Below are 17,029 nucleotides of genomic sequence, written 5' to 3' on the forward strand. Positions count from 1 at the left end.
GGGAATTGGGTCCTATGTTTTACTCCAAGGTACTGCACAGATGCCATCCTTTTCTACCTGGACCCTGACATGGAAAAGGTTGGGAAGCACCATTCCAGAGGACACGAGCTTGGGTTGGCGTTTTAGGTGGTGAGGCCTCAGGTGGAGACTTCACCCTTCCCTTCTGAAGTAGAGTTGCCCCATGACTCTCAGACACTTTAAGTTCTTGCATCTTTGTTGCAGCATCACAAAGTATGAAGACTAACAATGACCTCAAGAGTATCACATCCAAAGAGTGGCACAGACATGGCTCAAGTGCTACCACTGAGTACCAATTCTTGTCCTGGAAGTCATTATTGATCAATCGCAGCCCTGAACCTAGCCTCAGAGCCCTTCTCAATACAGCCAGAGCCCCAGGCAGCCTACCAGCTGATGAGAGTTGGCCCTCTAGTTGAGGCCGGTTTCCCATCTCTGGTCTATCCGGTGCAGCAACCTCATTTTACAGAGCCCAGCAAAGGGACACGACTTGAAAGGCCACAGAGTATGGAACACTCCAGTTGCACCCTGGGTTTTCTAACCTCCTGGGTTGTCTAACCCCCAGGCTCATTGCTTTTTGGCTCCTTCCCTACTGAGGGTTCATTCACTCAGCAAGTGTTTACTGAGCATCTACTGTGTGCCTGTCTCATTCGTAGATCCTGGATACAAGAGGGCACCTGACTCAGGGGCTCAGGGTCCAAGGAAGAGGACTGTAAACACACATCTTAGAAGGTGGGGCGTGCCACCCTCAATATCACCCTCATCCAGCAACTTCAGGAAGCCCCTTGTCTTCACTTCACTGGCTTCTCGGGGACTTTGCCTGTGGCGCTCATTCTTTGCTGAAGTCCTTGCCCCAAACCCCAGTCTTGTCACCAGGGCTGACCAAGACATGGGCCATCCCAGGCAGGCTGCTCACTGGTACCCCTTCAAGCTAGCACTCCTGAAATGTTGGTCATCATGTTTTTGGAGACACTGATTTGCTATTGATAGAAATGTTTTTCTTTGTTGTTCAAAATAGGGACCTATTAATAAGGCACATTTTAACTTTGGGGGAACTGGCTTTCACATCCATTGTCCGTAACAAAGGAAGACTGGTTCCTCACAGCCCCCAAGGGGAGAAGGGACCCATGCAGCCATCATTACGAAACCAGACATCTTAGGAGGAATATTAGAGGGTTTGACATTTAGATAATAAAACAAATCCCTTCACCCCAGCAAACAGCCCTGTGCTGTATGTGGCTCCATTTCAGAATTACCCCGGCCACCCGCCTCAACCAGCAGTTGGCAACCTGGTCTGTCCTTGCACGTTCCGTTTGCTCGTGTGTGGTTGCATAAGTCAACATGCAGCTGACACAGGTGGGCACCGAGGGAGGCTGCAGGGTCCCAGCCACCCCCACTAGAGCACGGCCAGTGCACTTTTCTCCAGTTGGTCTGGAGGCATCTGGGACAGGCTGCGCTCACCGGCATCCTGTTTCTGATCAGACAGGCGACGTCTCACACCTCTCGTGGCTGGTCTGCCCGTAACCCAGCTCTCCTGGGTGCCAATGGAGATGAGTCCCGGGAAGTCCCTTCTTTGCTTCCTACCCCCACCCTCAGGTCACCCTGGTGCTGCTGGGCCTCCCAAGGACAAGGAAGTTGCCCTGGCACCCATCTCAGCTGGCAGCCTGGAATTCGTTCATGCCTTCAGTCATTTCACAAACAGCACCTTGTGGATGGACAAAACAGTCAACAAAGCAGATGAGGGGCCGGCCCTGCCCTTGTGGAGCTCACGGCATCCCTAGGAAGAAAACTAGTCAACAAGGAAACAAAATCTAATTATACACTGAGATAAGTGTTATTAAAGAAAAGAGGAAAATGCAGGGGTGGGGACAACAGGAAGCACGTGCTGTCAGTGGCAGGGGGTGGGGGGTGAGGAAAGGCCTTCTCTTTGGGGTTATATTTAAACTGAAACTGGAAAATGAGAAGGAGGGAAGAGCATTCCCAGGTACCAGAAGGAGTCAGTGCAAAGTGGAAACGAGCGTGGCATGCGTGTGCGAGCCCTAGAAGGGGCGGGGTGGCTGGTCGGTGGAAAGGGAGGAGAACCTCAGGATGAGGTTCAAGGGGAGGCCGGGAGGGGCTGCAGCCCCCACAGCCTTGCAGGCAGTGTGGGACAGGGAGAGAGAAGCCCCGTCTCCAGCCCCGACGTGAACCCCGTCTCGGGAGCCTTCCTTGACATACACGCAGGAGGGCCTCTCTCCCAGGACTCGGTGGGATGCAGGATGGGGCTGGGTTAGCATCTCCGTGTACACAATGCCACGGGAGGTCAGGGGAGCCAGTCCTCGTGCCGTCTGCTCTCTCTTTGCCAAAATGGGTGACCAGCAAGTGTGTAGGGATGCCAAAGACATAGAGGCACCAAACTGAAGACTTTCTCCTCCGTGGTTGGTCAGGACTCCTTGACAGAGAACTGAAAGCTTTGCAGGCATGATGCAGTGGTGTCCAGAACAGAAGGTCCCAGCATGACCTCGGATCTTCACTTTGGGAAGCACCCCTCAAAACGTGCAGAGGAGTCAGCACTTCAGGGTGGGGAAGCGGGCGACGAGCCGAGTGGGGAAGGTGGCTCTGGGCTGCCAGGGGAGACGGAGAGCATGCCAGGTCCCACGGCTCCCGGGGTGCTTTCTCCCGACGCCTAGCATCGCCCTGCACCCCCAAGAAACACCCAGTGGGTGTTGTGCTGACTTAAATGGATGGAGGACCCCTAGCCGACCTCAAGAGCTGCCTTCCCCGAGGCCCCTCAGGTACTGTTGGTTCAGCCCCAGGCCCCACGTTGCTGGAGGCTCCAGGTAGCTGTACACCAGCAGATGAGCCCGTCACTCCCTCCCTGGGTGAAGATAAAAATAGCTTCAAGGGGGGAAGTGTCCTGGAGAAATTACCTTGAAATTCCGAAAACATGAAGCCAGGCTCCATCTAATTAAGATGACATTTTTAAAAGGGGGAGGGGGGAGGCCTGGTGGCATTTTAAATTACAAGCTGATTGTGCAGCCTCTCTAATTTTGGTTCTGAGCAAAGTTTCCGATTGGAACAGAAAACACGACTTCAAAGGCACCGCCTGCCGCTGGCCCGGCACAGGGAGTGAAAAGAGCAGCGTGGGGCCTCTGGGCACAATGTGGCCGGGCTCTGAGCAAAGGCTGGGGGGGCGGCAGGGGTCCGCAGCCCTCGGGAGCCTGCTGGGCCTTTATGGCGATCAATGGAGCCGTGCCTGGGAGGAAAGCTAATTGTGGCGGTGGCCTTGTCCTTGCAGAGAGAGCTTTTGTCCAGTCTGGGCCATTTGGGGGACACTGGGCAGAGCCCTGGTCAGGGCTGGCCCCAGGCACCCCCTCCCACCCACTCATCTCCCCCCCCCCACCCCTTCGGTGCTATAGAAACAGACCTGGCTCTTGTGTCACAGTGCCCAGTGCCCTCTTGGGGGCTGCTTCCTCCAGTGACGCTTCCTACCCGTCCCCAAGGCCCACCAGGGGGAGAAAGCTCCCTTCCTCTGTCCCAGAATCTGAAGATGAAACACAAAGGCAGGGGGGCAGACCTTGAGGTCCGAGGTCCGAGGTCCGAGGTGTGGTTCCCGGCTGAGGGGCCCAGCGAAGCGCCTGCACCTTGCACTGCTGCTCTCTCGGGCTTGCGCTGCTGCTCTCTCAGGCTTGCGCTGCTGCTCTCTCAGGCTTGCACTGCTGCTCTCTTCCTCTTTGCGCAGAGCCTGCAAACAAGCCCATAGGCACCTGCACATGCCTCCTCCGTCCACCCCTACCTCAGCTCACAGAGATGGTTTGGCTAAGCAGACATTTGCTATCGTTATTATTACTCATACTATTAAGGTGAAACTGTGTGCTTGCACACCAACACACACACACACATACACCACAATGATCAGTGCTTCACAGCTCAGAGAGCATGAGATCACCAGGCCCTGGGTTCTCACAGAAGGCCTGAGAGGAGAGCATGGCATGGAGAACCCCACCGTTTACAGTTGAGGAAACTTAAGTTGAAACGGGTTGAAATGATTGGCTCAGGTCTTTTGAGGCCAGATCCTCACATCTCCCACACTCTGGTGACCTCCCCTGGTGTCCTTATGTCTCACTTGCTTCCCCTGGACTAACCCACCCACCTGGCTCCTGGTCAACCTCCGAGGTCTCTGTCCCAGTCCTTCCTGAGTTTGCATGTCTCTGCCTCTCAGCAAAGGGCTTGCCCCATTCCTCCACAGGTAAAGAGACAGGATGGGGAGGGGGCTAATGAGCAGGGGCTGACAGATGGGATGGTTTTCAGTCGGTGGCGAGTGAGGTGGCCTTGGTCCCCTGGGCAGTGGGGAGCCATGGAGGGTTTCAGAGTGGTGGGTTTGAAAGGCTTCTGGAGGCTGGGAGGCTGGTCTGTAGCCACTTCTGTCAATCATGTAGAAGAGGCGGGGCTGACGTGGGGGTGGCACTGGAGGGTAAGAGGAAGGGGCAGAGTTCAGACCCTTTTGGGGGCCAAATGACACTCCTTGGGAATCAGTTGGCTACAGGATGGGAAGGGAAGAGGGTGGGGAGGACGTGGGGGTCCCCACCTTCATAGGAAGCACATAAATGCCATTAGAAAAGGGCTGTGTGCCCCCAAAGAGTGGTGTGGCCATTTCTGGGGGTACACAAGATGATCTAGCAGTTCTTACAGAGCAATAAGATTTATTTTGATAGTTTTGTGTATTTTATTGTATATCAGAAAAAAATTAGCACACAAACCTTTGGTTTCGTGGATATTATTGCTTAGGATAAGCTGATTTTTTTAAGTGAGTCCATTTAATGTCAATTTTTTACAAGTTAAATAAACAGTAGTGTGGAGTGCTAAGTCAGCAGAAATCATAGAATGAGGCAGGGATGACGGCGGTCTCAGAGATCGTGGGATGGGAAACCAGGAGCCGGGGCAGGTGGAGGGGAGGTTGGGGACGCACGGACTTGGGTCTGAGGAGCCAGTGACCCAGAGGACAGATGGGGTCAGCCAGAGCCCCCTGCAGAGGAGGGTCAGGCGGGAGCTGGCACAGGGAAAGAGTGGCTTGAGAACGCAAGAAGGGGGCTGACGACCAAGCACTCAGGAGCATTCACGCTTTGATGTCAGGTGGAGGAATAGGAGGCCACGAGTGGACAGAGGAGGTCTCGCAGTGGCATAAAGGGGACTGGAAGTGAGGGCAGAGAGAGTGAAGAGGGAGAGAGAAGGGCCCGAAGAAGTAGGATGGAGGGTGGGATGGGAGTGATGGTGCTAGGAGGACAAAGAGTCAACAGAGATGGCATCTGGTTGAAACCCAACCCCCACCCAGCTCCACCCCCACCCCTACCCCTGCCTTTTCAGCAGGTCACATCTAACCAGGGATGTAGAACACGGTGATTTTCCTTTTGGGGCTTTGGGCTGAAGTTCATTTAGTGGCTGGCTGGGGCTTTGGGCTTGGGGAGGGGCAGTGCTGGATTTGGGTCCTTTGGCTCTCGGGAGTAAGGTTGTTCTGGCCTCACCACAGCCAGGAAGAAGGAAGGGTAGTCTGCCCTCTGCATGCCCCCCTCACTTGGGCTCAAGTGCCCTCTCAGCTGCAGAGCATGCTGGGAGCAGGTGGGTGGGAGTCCCTCCTTCTGTCCGTCCTCCCTGCTGGCCTTGGAGCTCAGCACTCACCTTCCTGGCTCCCTTCTAAGAGGCCTTTGGCAGCTAGGAGACCGGAAGTCGCCATGACAACAAAGCTCCTTAGCAGTCCAGAGCTCCTGGTTCCCCTGCATCTGTGTCCAGGCAATTTGGGGCGATCTTCTCTCAACAAAGCTGAGGCCTTAGGCTGGCTGTTGAGGGGGAAAGATGGTGGGGGGAGGTGGGGACAGGCTCGCTGTTGCCATCCACCCACCCGCACCCCGCCAACCAGCAGCGACGGAGACATACATGCCCCTTCCCGTCCCATGAGGCTGCCACACAGAAAGCACATTTCCTGGAAACCAAGATCAGGCAGCCAAGGAGGGAGGCAGGGGCAGAGGAGGAAAGGAGAGTTCTGCAGCCAGTGGTGCACCCCAAATCCTATGCAATATACTCTCTCGACCAATCAGGCTTCACAAAACCAGAAACCCAGGCCCTGCTGATGGGAGGAGGGTGGCGTCATGAAGAACAGGTTGGGGGGTGAGTTGTTCCCAGTCCCACTGCCTAAAGGCCAGCCCTGGATTCCTTGCCCCTTGGGTGTTTATGAAGCCCTCACTAGGCCCACCAGGCCCCTGCTGGGTTCCTTGGGCAGTGCTTCCCAAAGTGAGGGGAGCAGACAGATTGTCGCTAGTACAGTGTCTGAACACGTTGGCTTTTATCTCAATAATTATTAATTTACTTTAATGGGATTTAGAAAAAGATTTAAAATAGCATATCAAACACATCCTTTCACAGATATTTTTAGTGATACAAAGTCTCCTTCCTCTTGAAATAAGATTAAGTAGAAAAAAAGGTCTAATGAAAAATGTTAAGTAGATTATAGTGCAGGTGGTATACAAACACTGCAAAAATTTATTTAACAAGCATTTATTGAGCACCTTTTATATGCTGTGCAGTGTTCTGTGGATACACTGCTGAACAAAAATCATGCCAGTTTTAGGTGTGTGAGTGACAGAGGCTTGGCAGATACACTGTTGGAGGGAGACAGAACATAAGATTCTTTCAGACTCCAGAAAAGTGGTCATCTGCAAACACATAATATTGCATACAATTTCAGGGGTTTCACTGATCCAGGTTACCCTTCATCAGCTTACAATCTTACTGAGAGGATAATCTATGGCTTATTCAAGTGACAGAAAAGGGACAGTAACCTGATAATCCATAATCCAGGGCTAAACAGAGGCCAGAGGTCACCTAGGGAACAAAAGCCAGGAGAGGAAGGGAACTAGCAGGATGTATGAGTCAAGGTGCCACTAGCTGCTATAACAAGTAGACCCCGAAAGTCTCCTAGTCCATGAATCTTTTATTTCTTGCTCAGCGAACAGTCCAGGGCAGATGTGCTCTTGTACACACGGTGATTCATGGACCAGCCCCTTCCTTCTTATGGCACCACCGCCCCCTAGAACTTTGTCATCATCTTCATCTGGGGGCATATTTATGTCTGAAGACCATGGCCCAGAAGCAGTTAACACTTCACATTCACATTACATTGATTACACCTCAGATCCCCGGTGGTTGTGATCTGCAGAAGACATCCCAACCAAGGGCCACGAGAGGGCTGAAATCCAGCCCACCTTCCTCTTGCCAAGCCATGCAACCTGGAGAAAGGAACTGCTTTTTTTTCTTTCTTTCTTTCATTACTTTATCAAATAAAAAAACGTTTCCAAGCAAAATAAAACAAAGCAATGGGAAAAATGGGAACTGCTTTTTTCTAACTCCAGTGAAGGTGCTGTACAGTCCAGCGTCTACCCTGGTTGCAGGGCAGCAGGGGGAGGTTGGTAAGAGGAGAAAGGGAAGGAAGAGAGGAAGAAGTGCTTCTAGAGGGAGTGGAGCTCAGTCAGGTGGCACCACGTGGCCTCCTTTGTGGCCCTGCAGTTTCAGAGAGGGAGTTTCAGCTTGGGCCAGTGTCCTCACCCCCACGCCATGCACGGGGTAAAGAATCCCATGGCTGACCCTCTCGGTGAGCTCCGAGCAGCTCTTCTCCGGCTTGGGGCAGAGTCGAGGCCTCAGGCATTGCCCAGCAGGTCATCTCACCACCCTCCCAGGCCCAGGTCAGTGCAGCTGGGGCCTTGGCCACCAGTGTCAATGTCAGGGATGATGAGAATAGCAGGAACAAAGGGGCAAGGGCAGGCCGTGCACCCCGATCCCAGGCCTTGGAAAAAGCTCTCGTAGTGGAGCATCCAGGCTTGAGCAACTTCTATCTGCCTGACCCCGAGCAGGTCTCATGCCCTGCCCACCACAGCCTCTCCCTCCCTCCCTCCCTGCAGTGCAACAGATTGGTCCGCGCCCCAGCCCCGGCCACGCTCCACTCTTGCAGCTGCATGCTGGGAGTCGGGGAGCCCGGCCTCCAGCCCTGGCCCCACTGTGCCTTGCACTTGGCAGCCCATGGGGACCGCTCTGCCTGGCCCAGCTGGTGCACAGCCGCCAGCAGCACTCGGCCTCGCCCGTGTTTTGGTTGACAGAGGCATTTGTCACCTTTGTTTTTCACACCTGTCGCCATCCCACCTGCCTCATGAAAACACTGCCAGCATCAACACGCGAACGCTGGTCCCCAGGGTGGTCACCAGCCAGGCCTTCTGGGAGCTCCATCCTCTCAGTGGCAGGGCTAAGGAGGGCAGACGATGGCAGCAAGGGAACGACCCAGATGCCAGCCTTTCCCAGACCCCACCCGCAAGGGCCCAGAAGGCTGGTGGGCTCCAGCAGAGGCCACACGGCCCAGTGGGAAAAGCTGAAAGACAAGGGCTCCAGGCCCAGCTCTGCCACCCAGCTCACTGGATGCCCTTTGACAGGGCCCCACTGCTTTCATCCAGACCTTGGTCTTTTACCCTCAAAAGATGAGGCCATTAAACCAGAGGGAGCAGTGCTGCCTGGTGATATTGGCGTGGGCTCTGGAGCCAGGCGACTTGACTTCAAATTTCAGCTCTACTAGAGGGGCCTTAGGCAAGTCTTGTAACCCATCTAAGCATTGGTTTCTTTTACTATAAAATGGGGAAAGTGGTAATACTTGTGAGCATTAAATGAAATGAAGTCTGTGATAAGTGCTCAGTAAATACAAGGTGCTGTTATTTTCTCCAAGGCCACCTCCTTGGCCAGTTTTGTGCATGTGTGCATGTACACACATGCGTGTGTGTGTGTGTGTGTGTGCACGTGCATGTGTGTTTTGTCAGCTCCAAGACTCACAGTAGACACCAGGGAGTCCACAACCTAGGCTTGCTGCTCCTCTGGGCTGATTGGCTCGGCCTGCCCTGACCCGTGAACCCCGAGGTCCCTTTTTAACCTCAACCCTGGTAGCCTTCCCACCACCACTGGTCTTTGGCAATAATTCATAATAATTCTGATTTTCAGATAGAGAGATTTTGGCTGTAGCTTCAAGCCCCACCTCTCAACCCATGAGAATGTCCACTGTGGACCTGTCACACCTGGGCAGGTGACGTGCAAGAACTCAGGCACCGTGGGGGTCTCGTCAGCTGGCCCTCACATGTGCTGGCCTGAAGGCCCCAGGAGGCCATGTGCCAGGGCCCCTCACAGCAGGTCACATGCCCCCAGGCTGTGCGGTGCTTTCAGAGGAGGGGGTCATAGCATTTAACAACGTGGATTCACCGAGTCGGAAAGGGACTCCTTCTCTCTCCGCCTGTCTGAGCACCTCAAGAATAAGTTGTTAGTCTGGTGCCAGTGCTTCCTTAACCCCTCTGAACGTGGCCTCTCTTGTCAATGAGAGAAGGGGCCTCATAGCCTTCTGCAGCCAACGGGATCTCACTAGACTCTAACAATAGTGTTTTACTTTCATTGTGATGATTATGGGAATCTTGTATGTGTGTGCTCTATACAGGTTTATCATTTCCCATGGGGATATGAAGTTTATATAGTACAAAAATGTGTCTAAGAAAAATAGTAAGGAATAGTCATCAGGTAGTATAGAACCTTGGCAGAAGTTATGAAGGTGTTGGGGAATAATGTTTGGGAAAGAATAATCTAGTCCAGCAATTCTCAAACTTTTTGGTCTTAGGACTCTTTAACACTCTTAAGTATTATTCAGGATCCTAACATACATTTTTTTATGTATTTATATCTATCAATATTTATTATATTAGAAATTCAAGGCAAGAAGAATGTAAAATGTTTGTTTATGTAAATAACTACAATAAACCCCATTTACAGGTACTAAAAAGAAATGTTTTTAATGAAAAATCACTATATTTTCTAAAATATTTCTAGCAAAAAAAATAGCATTGCTCTATATTTTTGCAAATCTCTCATATCTCACTTAATAGAAGACAGCTGGCGTCTCACATCTGCATCTGCATCAGTCCTTTGTGATGTGTTATTTTGGTTGAAGAATATGAATAATATTTGGCCTCACACAAATATGAAGTCGGAAAAGGAAGGAGTATTTTACTGCCTTTGCAGATAATTCTTTGATACTCACCAAAACTAGACAAATGGTAGTTTCTTAAAGGATCAATGCAGAATCTGAAACTTTATCAATGAACCTTTCCTTCTCTGTTACATTAAAATCCATTGATCTCTCTTGCACTTTAAATGGCTCTTTTACTCATGCATGATTTTGTAACATCGTGCATTGGTCATTTGGAACATATTGGTTCTTTGAGTTATGTAGGTCTTGCAAATGTGGACACATTTCAGTATACAATATCAAAAAATCACATTCACTGATCTCAACAGTGATCTTACCAGGAGAGTCTGAGTATTGGGAAGCTGACAAGCTTATGTGGTATATGCAAGTTTTCCAAAACTCTGATTTCCACTTGAAAGCTGATTCATTTTCGAGAAAGTGCTGCCAAAGACCCAAGTCCGAATGGCCATCTTTTGTCCGTGGGGCATTCTTTCAAGTCCCACGAGGAAAGAGACTAATTTGCCAGCAACTCAGTCTCTCAGGCCCCTGTTCTCAAGACAACCATCATCATTAGGTATTTAGCAGAAGTGCTTTGTGTGTACTCCCCATTTTGTCACAAAGAATAATAAAAAGAATGTATTCAAGGTTGGTTTAATAAAACTCAATTTTACCATTTCATCAATAGCCTTCTTAAGAAAACTGGGCTTTGTTTTACTGTGAATGCATGGTGGTAAAGATACGATGACGGCTAGTAGAGTTTGGTGCCACAGCCTTGCCTCCTGCTAAGGGGCGAGCAGTTTTACTCACTATTGCTTTTGCACCACCAGTGCAAGTGTTGACACTGTTAGAAAGGCAAATGATAGCTTAGTATTGCTTTGGAAATAGTTTTGATCCTGTGGACCTCCTGAAAGGGCCTCAGAGACTGACACCCAGGGGTCCTCGGAACACCCTTTGAGAACCGCTGATCTCACCCAACCCCTTCCTTGTGCAGACAGGGGCCCTGAGATACAGAGAGGGGATGTGACTTGCCCAGGGTCATGGAGCAAGTTGGAGGCAGTGGGTGGACCGTGGCAGCCAGTGCACTGCTCCAGGCCATCCCTGAGGTCCTGGAAGCAGGGCCCTGTGCTCCCTTATGGACAACGTGGTGTCTGATCGCAGTGATGAATGGTGCGGGGGCTCTTGTCCCCCGCAAAGGGACGAGGAGACGGGAGGGGATGCCGATGAGCGAGCCCGGGGAGACGCGCCAGTCAGCCGAATGGGTCAACTTGGGGGCTTGCCTGTGCCCCCCACCATGCATAGAGCATTCCAGCATCCATCTTTTCTCCCCCATAATTGGGTTGCTAATATCTCCCAGCCAAGGCAGGGCTAATTAAACTATTCACCATCGTTACTCCGTGTTCTGAAGAGATGAGGTTGGCCATTATCACTTTTCTTTCCCTTTGACCAAGCTTTGTGTGGGTAATTTCATTCTGCCCTTGTTCATTTCTTAGAAATGTAGCCTATCCAATTTTAGTTCTTTTCTCCTGCATTAGAACACTGAGCTCAAGAGAAAGGAGGCGGAAGGAGAGGGCATCATGAATTTCGAAATTTCTGTCCCATTCACCTTTAAGTTTATTTTTGACTGAATACTGCTCATTTGATGATTCAGCTATCCCCAGAGCTGCTAAGAGTGACACCCAGGAAGTAACAGACTGGTGGGTCTGGGCCCACCCGGGGCAGAAGGGCACCAAGAGGAAACGGTGCCTCGGGAGGCCATCCCTAAGTGGGTGCTGGAGGGGTCTTTGGATGAGCAGGTGTGGCTGGTCCATCCCCAGATCTGAGGCAATCAGAAGCCTGGCGACAGAAACACCCCCCTGCCCCTGAGAGCCCAGGTCAGCCCTTCGGTTGCTGATGAGAGTGGGCAGGGGGTCTCCGTCCTGCCTGTCACCCACCCAGGACACCCCACCTCGCTCTGCCAAGCCGCCCCTGGCTCCCGTGCTCACCTTCCCCAGCAGCCTTCACACCCGTCTACACAGTCACTAACTGGGCGGAGGCCCTGCTCTGACCTCCGCAGCCCCCTGCGCGTCACCTCCACTGGACCAGCCCCCTCGCGGGTGATTTTAGATAAACCAAAGCAGGTTCATGTGAGTGATGGGGGAGAGAGCGAATGTTCCAGGCTCCACACTTGGGCGGGTTTACCATTTGCTCTGCAAGGCTCCGTGGGGAAGAGTGTTCCCACAGTCGGAGCTGACCCATGACAGAACCCCAGGCCACGGCCTCACGGGCCCCCTGCCCCGGAGGTGTGCAAGCTCACAACCAGATGGCCGCTCCGGGTAGGAGCCCGCCGAGTGGCCGTCAGCGTGAGCGCCCTGTGGCCCGTCTGCGTGCTGGCAGGGGTGCTGCCTTCGTTTGAGATCCAAGACCTCCAGGCCCCACCAGCAGCCTCAGATCCGGCTGATGACTCAGGCAAAACCTGGGACCCTCCAGGACCCACTGCTTCTCAGCAAGGCTCCCACCCTTGCCAAGGGTCTCTGCCCATCTGCCTTAATTCCCTCCTCATCTCCTCAAGAGGAAAGTCCAGTGTCTGTCCCCGCATTCTCTGCCCGCTGCCTTCTGGCCACAGTCGACCATGACTGCCCGTCTCCTAGATGTACCCCTCTCGCAAGCCCCACCCACACACCCATTTCTCCAGGAGACCCCTTGGAGGAGCCTCCCCTGACTCCTGCAGTTGTGGTCGATGTGCCTGATGCCCCCACCGGACTGCCAGCTTCAGCAGGGCATTGTCCAGGCCCAGCTGGCTGTGCTGTCCCTGGTGCCGAGCCCCGGGCTCAGCCCTGAGAGATGCTCAGCCAGTCGGAGATGTGCAGGGCCAGGCCTGAGAAGCCACACCAGCTGCAGGGGCCGGCAGAGGGCTTCAGAGAGGAAACCTGAAGGGGTCAGATGCTGAAACCAGTGACAGCCTCAGAAGAATCAGGCCACATCACTCCCACCCCCACAGACATCCCAACTCCATGTTCTTGAAGATATGTAGCAAGCCAGCTTCTCTCCAGGAAGAAGTGGCTTCTACACAAGTGGAAGATCCCAGGGTTCTGAAGCTGAAAAGGGTGTGACCCTTCAGAAAGTTAGGAGCAAAAACCCAAACCTCCTCTACCTCCTCTACTTCCATAGGAGACAGCCTCGGCCCAGAACAGAGACGGTTCTCAGAGGGACTTGGGAAGATCCCTGAGGAGTCCAGAAAGTTTGAACTAGCCAGCTGGAGAGCTTAGCAAGACCTTCCTTAACAAAGCCATGGGCACCTGGTAAAGATGGGTCCATGGGACAGAAAGAGGGAAAGTCACAGGGGCAATTCTCTCGCGACGTATTCTGGGCACCAGCTAACGGGCAGAGGAGATTCAAGCAGTAAGTTCTCTTCATACCGAGTGTGAAAGTCCTTAAGGCCAGGCCTCCATCCATTGTCTGGCACATAGTAGGTATATAGTGGATGAATGAGTGGATGGTTGGGTGGTTGGCTCGATTGATCAAGGAGGGACAAAAGGAATGGATGGACAATAGTTAATGGATAGGGAGAAGCTACAGAAGGCTAGAAGAGCATGTGAAGGGGTGGATGGGCATATGAGTGGGTGGATGAGGAAGTGAGTGGATGGATGAATGAAAGCATGGCTGATGGGTAGATGATGGATTTAAGTGGGTGGCCATGTGATTTTTAACAGGCAGGTATTCTAGGCAGGGATATGTGGATGGATGGACAGGTGGACAGGGAAATGGCTGGAGATGGGATGGGTAGATTTGGAAGAGAGTGGCAGGATCGTCATCTCTCTAAGTAGAGAGGGAAGGGAAGAATGGAAACAGCACCGAATCCTTGTTTCTGCCCCAGGATCCCTCTGGGGACCAGGCAGGTTCCCTGCCCTAGAGCAAGTGGCAGACCCATGGGGTCCCCAGGCTTCCCTGAGAGACCCTGTGGACTGACGGCATGCCGTGGGTGCAGGCCTTGCCCAAGTGAGAAGAGAGCCCTAAGAATGCCTGCCCTGTGGCCACTAAATGCCTGCAGCGTCCCGGTTATTGCCACACTCACATTTCCAAAATGCCCCTGCAGGTGGGAGCACTTCCACTGAGAGTCACAGTTAGGGAGCAGCCCCTGGCTGAGGAGGGGTGAGGGGGGCGGGCCCCTCTTTCTGAGGCCCAGCTGCAGAGGAGGGGAGGGGGCTCTCCCCTGTGTGGGAGGGGCCCGCCCCCATGTCCTCAGCTGCGCAGCACCGTGGCTGGGATGTGCTCTGACAGTCACTGAGGGCCCAGGGTGCCCCGCTCCGGTCTCCACCTGCTGGGATTGCAGTGCTGGGGTTGGGCCTCCAGCGACAAGCCTCTGCCCTTTCCCCACGGAGCAAGGTCGGCAGCCCAAGGGAGGCAGCGATGGCCACTGGGCCGGCCCTGCCCTGCCTGCTCTCTTTGGCTCAGCATCTCCAGCTGGCGCCCCATTGCCTGTTGGTCTGTGCGCTCCTGCCCCCTGGTGAGCGCAGGGAAAACTGCACCGCACTGGGCAGAGCCGGACGGAGCTTTTCCCTGCAACTAGAGGACTAGGGTGTGTGTGTATGTGTGTGTACACGCACACTCACACTTTACTCAGCCTAAAAGATTAGAGACGGTGGAGAACTCTGAAAGATCCAAAACAGCTCTTCAAATGTAAGGGGTTATTATTATAATTACTATGATTATTGTTATCATGATTATCATGCTTGCCTGAAAAATCTTGAACAAAACAGGCTTATTTTATGTCAGCTTGTTGTTTGTGCCTGAGACACTTCATCCTTGCTTATAATAACTAACATTTGCAGGGCTCTTTCATGTTGCAAAGCTCTCGCACATCCTTAGCCCATTTCGTCTGCACAAACAACACTGTGAGGTGGTAACTAGGATAAAAGAATAGAGGCTCAGAGAGGGTAAGTGGTCTGTCCAAGGTCACACAGCTAAAAAGCTGCAGGGTCAGGATTTGAACCTGGATCACCTGACTGAAAGCTCCCATTTACTCCCCCACCATATCCTTCACATCTCCTCTTTTGAGAGGAAAGAGGCCTTTTTTTATATCTTTAGCTCCAGGTCTCTTTGCAGATGATGTTTATTGAAAATCCACATTGCCCTGAACAGAAGGGAAGGGATTTGAAGAGCCAAGTGTTAACAATGCAGTCAGCCCCCACGATTTCAGACAGTGGATATATCTGGGCACTTCCAAGTCCACACACTCAGGTGTGCTTGAGTGCAAGTGGAAAACATGTGGTGTTCATTGCCCACAGCTCAGGTGGGCTGAAGCCAGCTTCTCTTGCTCACTACTCCCCCCTCCTCCCCAGGGTGGCACAGCACAGACAGGTACCGGCCACATCTCACTGGCAGAAGTTGGGGCAGTAGGGCTGGACTATCTGTGTGGCCCGACAGGTGGGAGCCAGAGTGGGTGGGTGGGCAAGGTCCTAGCTGGCCCTGGCATCTCAGGTACCTCATCGGAGAATGGGTTCTGGCTCCCTGGACCAGCTGCTGACTGGAGAAAGCTTCCTGGAAGCAGCAGCCATCACCTCTGGCCAGCCCTTTGGGTGCCCATGGGCCGTCTGGGGAGTGTCACCTGGGTCTCAGGTGTGGCTTCCCAAGCACACTCATTACCAGTCACTGGCAACACGCATCACCGTAGCAGGAGGCCCCTGGCCTGTAAATCATGTGAGGGGCCTCCTGTGTGCTGCCACTTGAGAGGCTGTACCACTACCACCTCCACCACCCCAGGCACCCTGCTCCCCAGCAATGGCCCAGGGAAGTCTGCTTCTGGGGGCAACCTGTGCCAAGCTCCCCAGCCCACCCAGTGCTGGAGACATCTCCTGGGCTCTGGGATCCCATGCCCCTTCCTCTCCCTGCCCACCCCTCTCCCCAGTGTCTGGGGGTTCCCCCAAAAGTGCCTTACCTCCACCCAGGGAAGCTTCAGGCTGTTTATATTTTGACAAAATGAGTAAGATCATTTGACCAAAAAGATTTTACTGACTTCAATGAAAAAAATAAAATGCTGTTTTTAAAACCACTGATCCTAAACCTGTACAGGGGCATCTTGCTTGTGGGTCCACCTTCAGAAATGCACAGAGTTAGCCATGCCCCACAGAAGGTCTCACCTCTCCTGGGCCCCGGTCACTGTGCAGTGGGCAGGTCGGCCTCTTCCTGGCCCTGGGCCGCTCAGGAGGTGGGGCAGGGTGAACTCACCTACTGGGCAGACACCAGCCCAGCACAGCCCTTGACACCATCTCTGCCAGGCTCCATGCTAACTGCTTGCCGTTTGTACCCACGGCGGCCCTGAGGAGTAACTCCAGTGCGCAGGTAAAGACACTGAGCCTCAGGAAGGGAGCTGAAGCCGAAGAGCTTGCTGAAGCTGAGAGCCCAGATTGAGCCCAGGGCTGGGTAGCTCTGAAATCTGCAACCCCAAACCCCCAGCAGGCTGCATGGAGCAGTCGGAGGGGGTGGTGTGAGGGCTGGATATTAAGATGCAGGCACAGACCCAGCAGGCAGAGGACAGAGGGGACACCTGGGTCCTCAGCGACTGTCAGAGCACATCCCAGCCACTGTGCTGAACAGCTGAGGACATGGGGACAGGCCCCTCCCACACAGGGGACACCTCCTCCCTCTCTCTCTGCAGCTGGGCCCCAGAACAGCAGGTGCAGGTGGTGGGAAGAGGGGCCTACCCCACTCACCCCTCCTCGGCTAGGGGCCTGCCTGCCTGGGTGAGGCTGGTGGGCCGCTCCCTAATGCAGCTCTCAGTGGAAATGCCACCACCTCCAGAAACATTTTAGAAATTTGTGAGTGTGTCTGGTAGTGGCAGTAATTGGGGCACTGCAGGCAGTTAGTGGCCACAGGCTGCTGTGCTTCAGCACCACGCAGTGACAAATGTCTCATACCCGACTGGACTGGGCAGGGTCTGCCAGACACACATTGTCAGCGAACGACTGTAAACTGCAATGAGTCTGTCTGCAGAATCCCAGCAAAGTGCCACACCTGTGCAAG

The 17,029-nt window shown here is 53.2% G+C and overlaps 1 protein-coding gene and 1 long non-coding RNA gene across 5 annotated transcripts in view; one reads left to right on the forward strand and one right to left on the reverse strand.

Annotated features, from left to right (window-relative positions):
- Window positions 1-17,029, forward strand: part of GNAO1 (G protein subunit alpha o1) — a 187,946-nt gene that overhangs the window by 138,339 nt on the left and 32,578 nt on the right. The window lies entirely within an intron of this gene.
- On the reverse strand, window positions 1,831-3,713 carry LOC119519029. Its single transcript, XR_005213924.1, has 2 exons — window positions 3,572-3,713; window positions 1,831-2,618 (listed from the first exon to the last, which is right to left on the reverse strand). It is a non-coding gene; the product is annotated as an uncharacterized LOC119519029 (long non-coding RNA).

This window comes from Choloepus didactylus, chromosome 22 (genome assembly GCF_015220235.1).
Source record: "Choloepus didactylus isolate mChoDid1 chromosome 22, mChoDid1.pri, whole genome shotgun sequence".
In the NCBI taxonomy this organism is placed as follows: domain Eukaryota; kingdom Metazoa; phylum Chordata; class Mammalia; order Pilosa; family Megalonychidae; genus Choloepus; species Choloepus didactylus.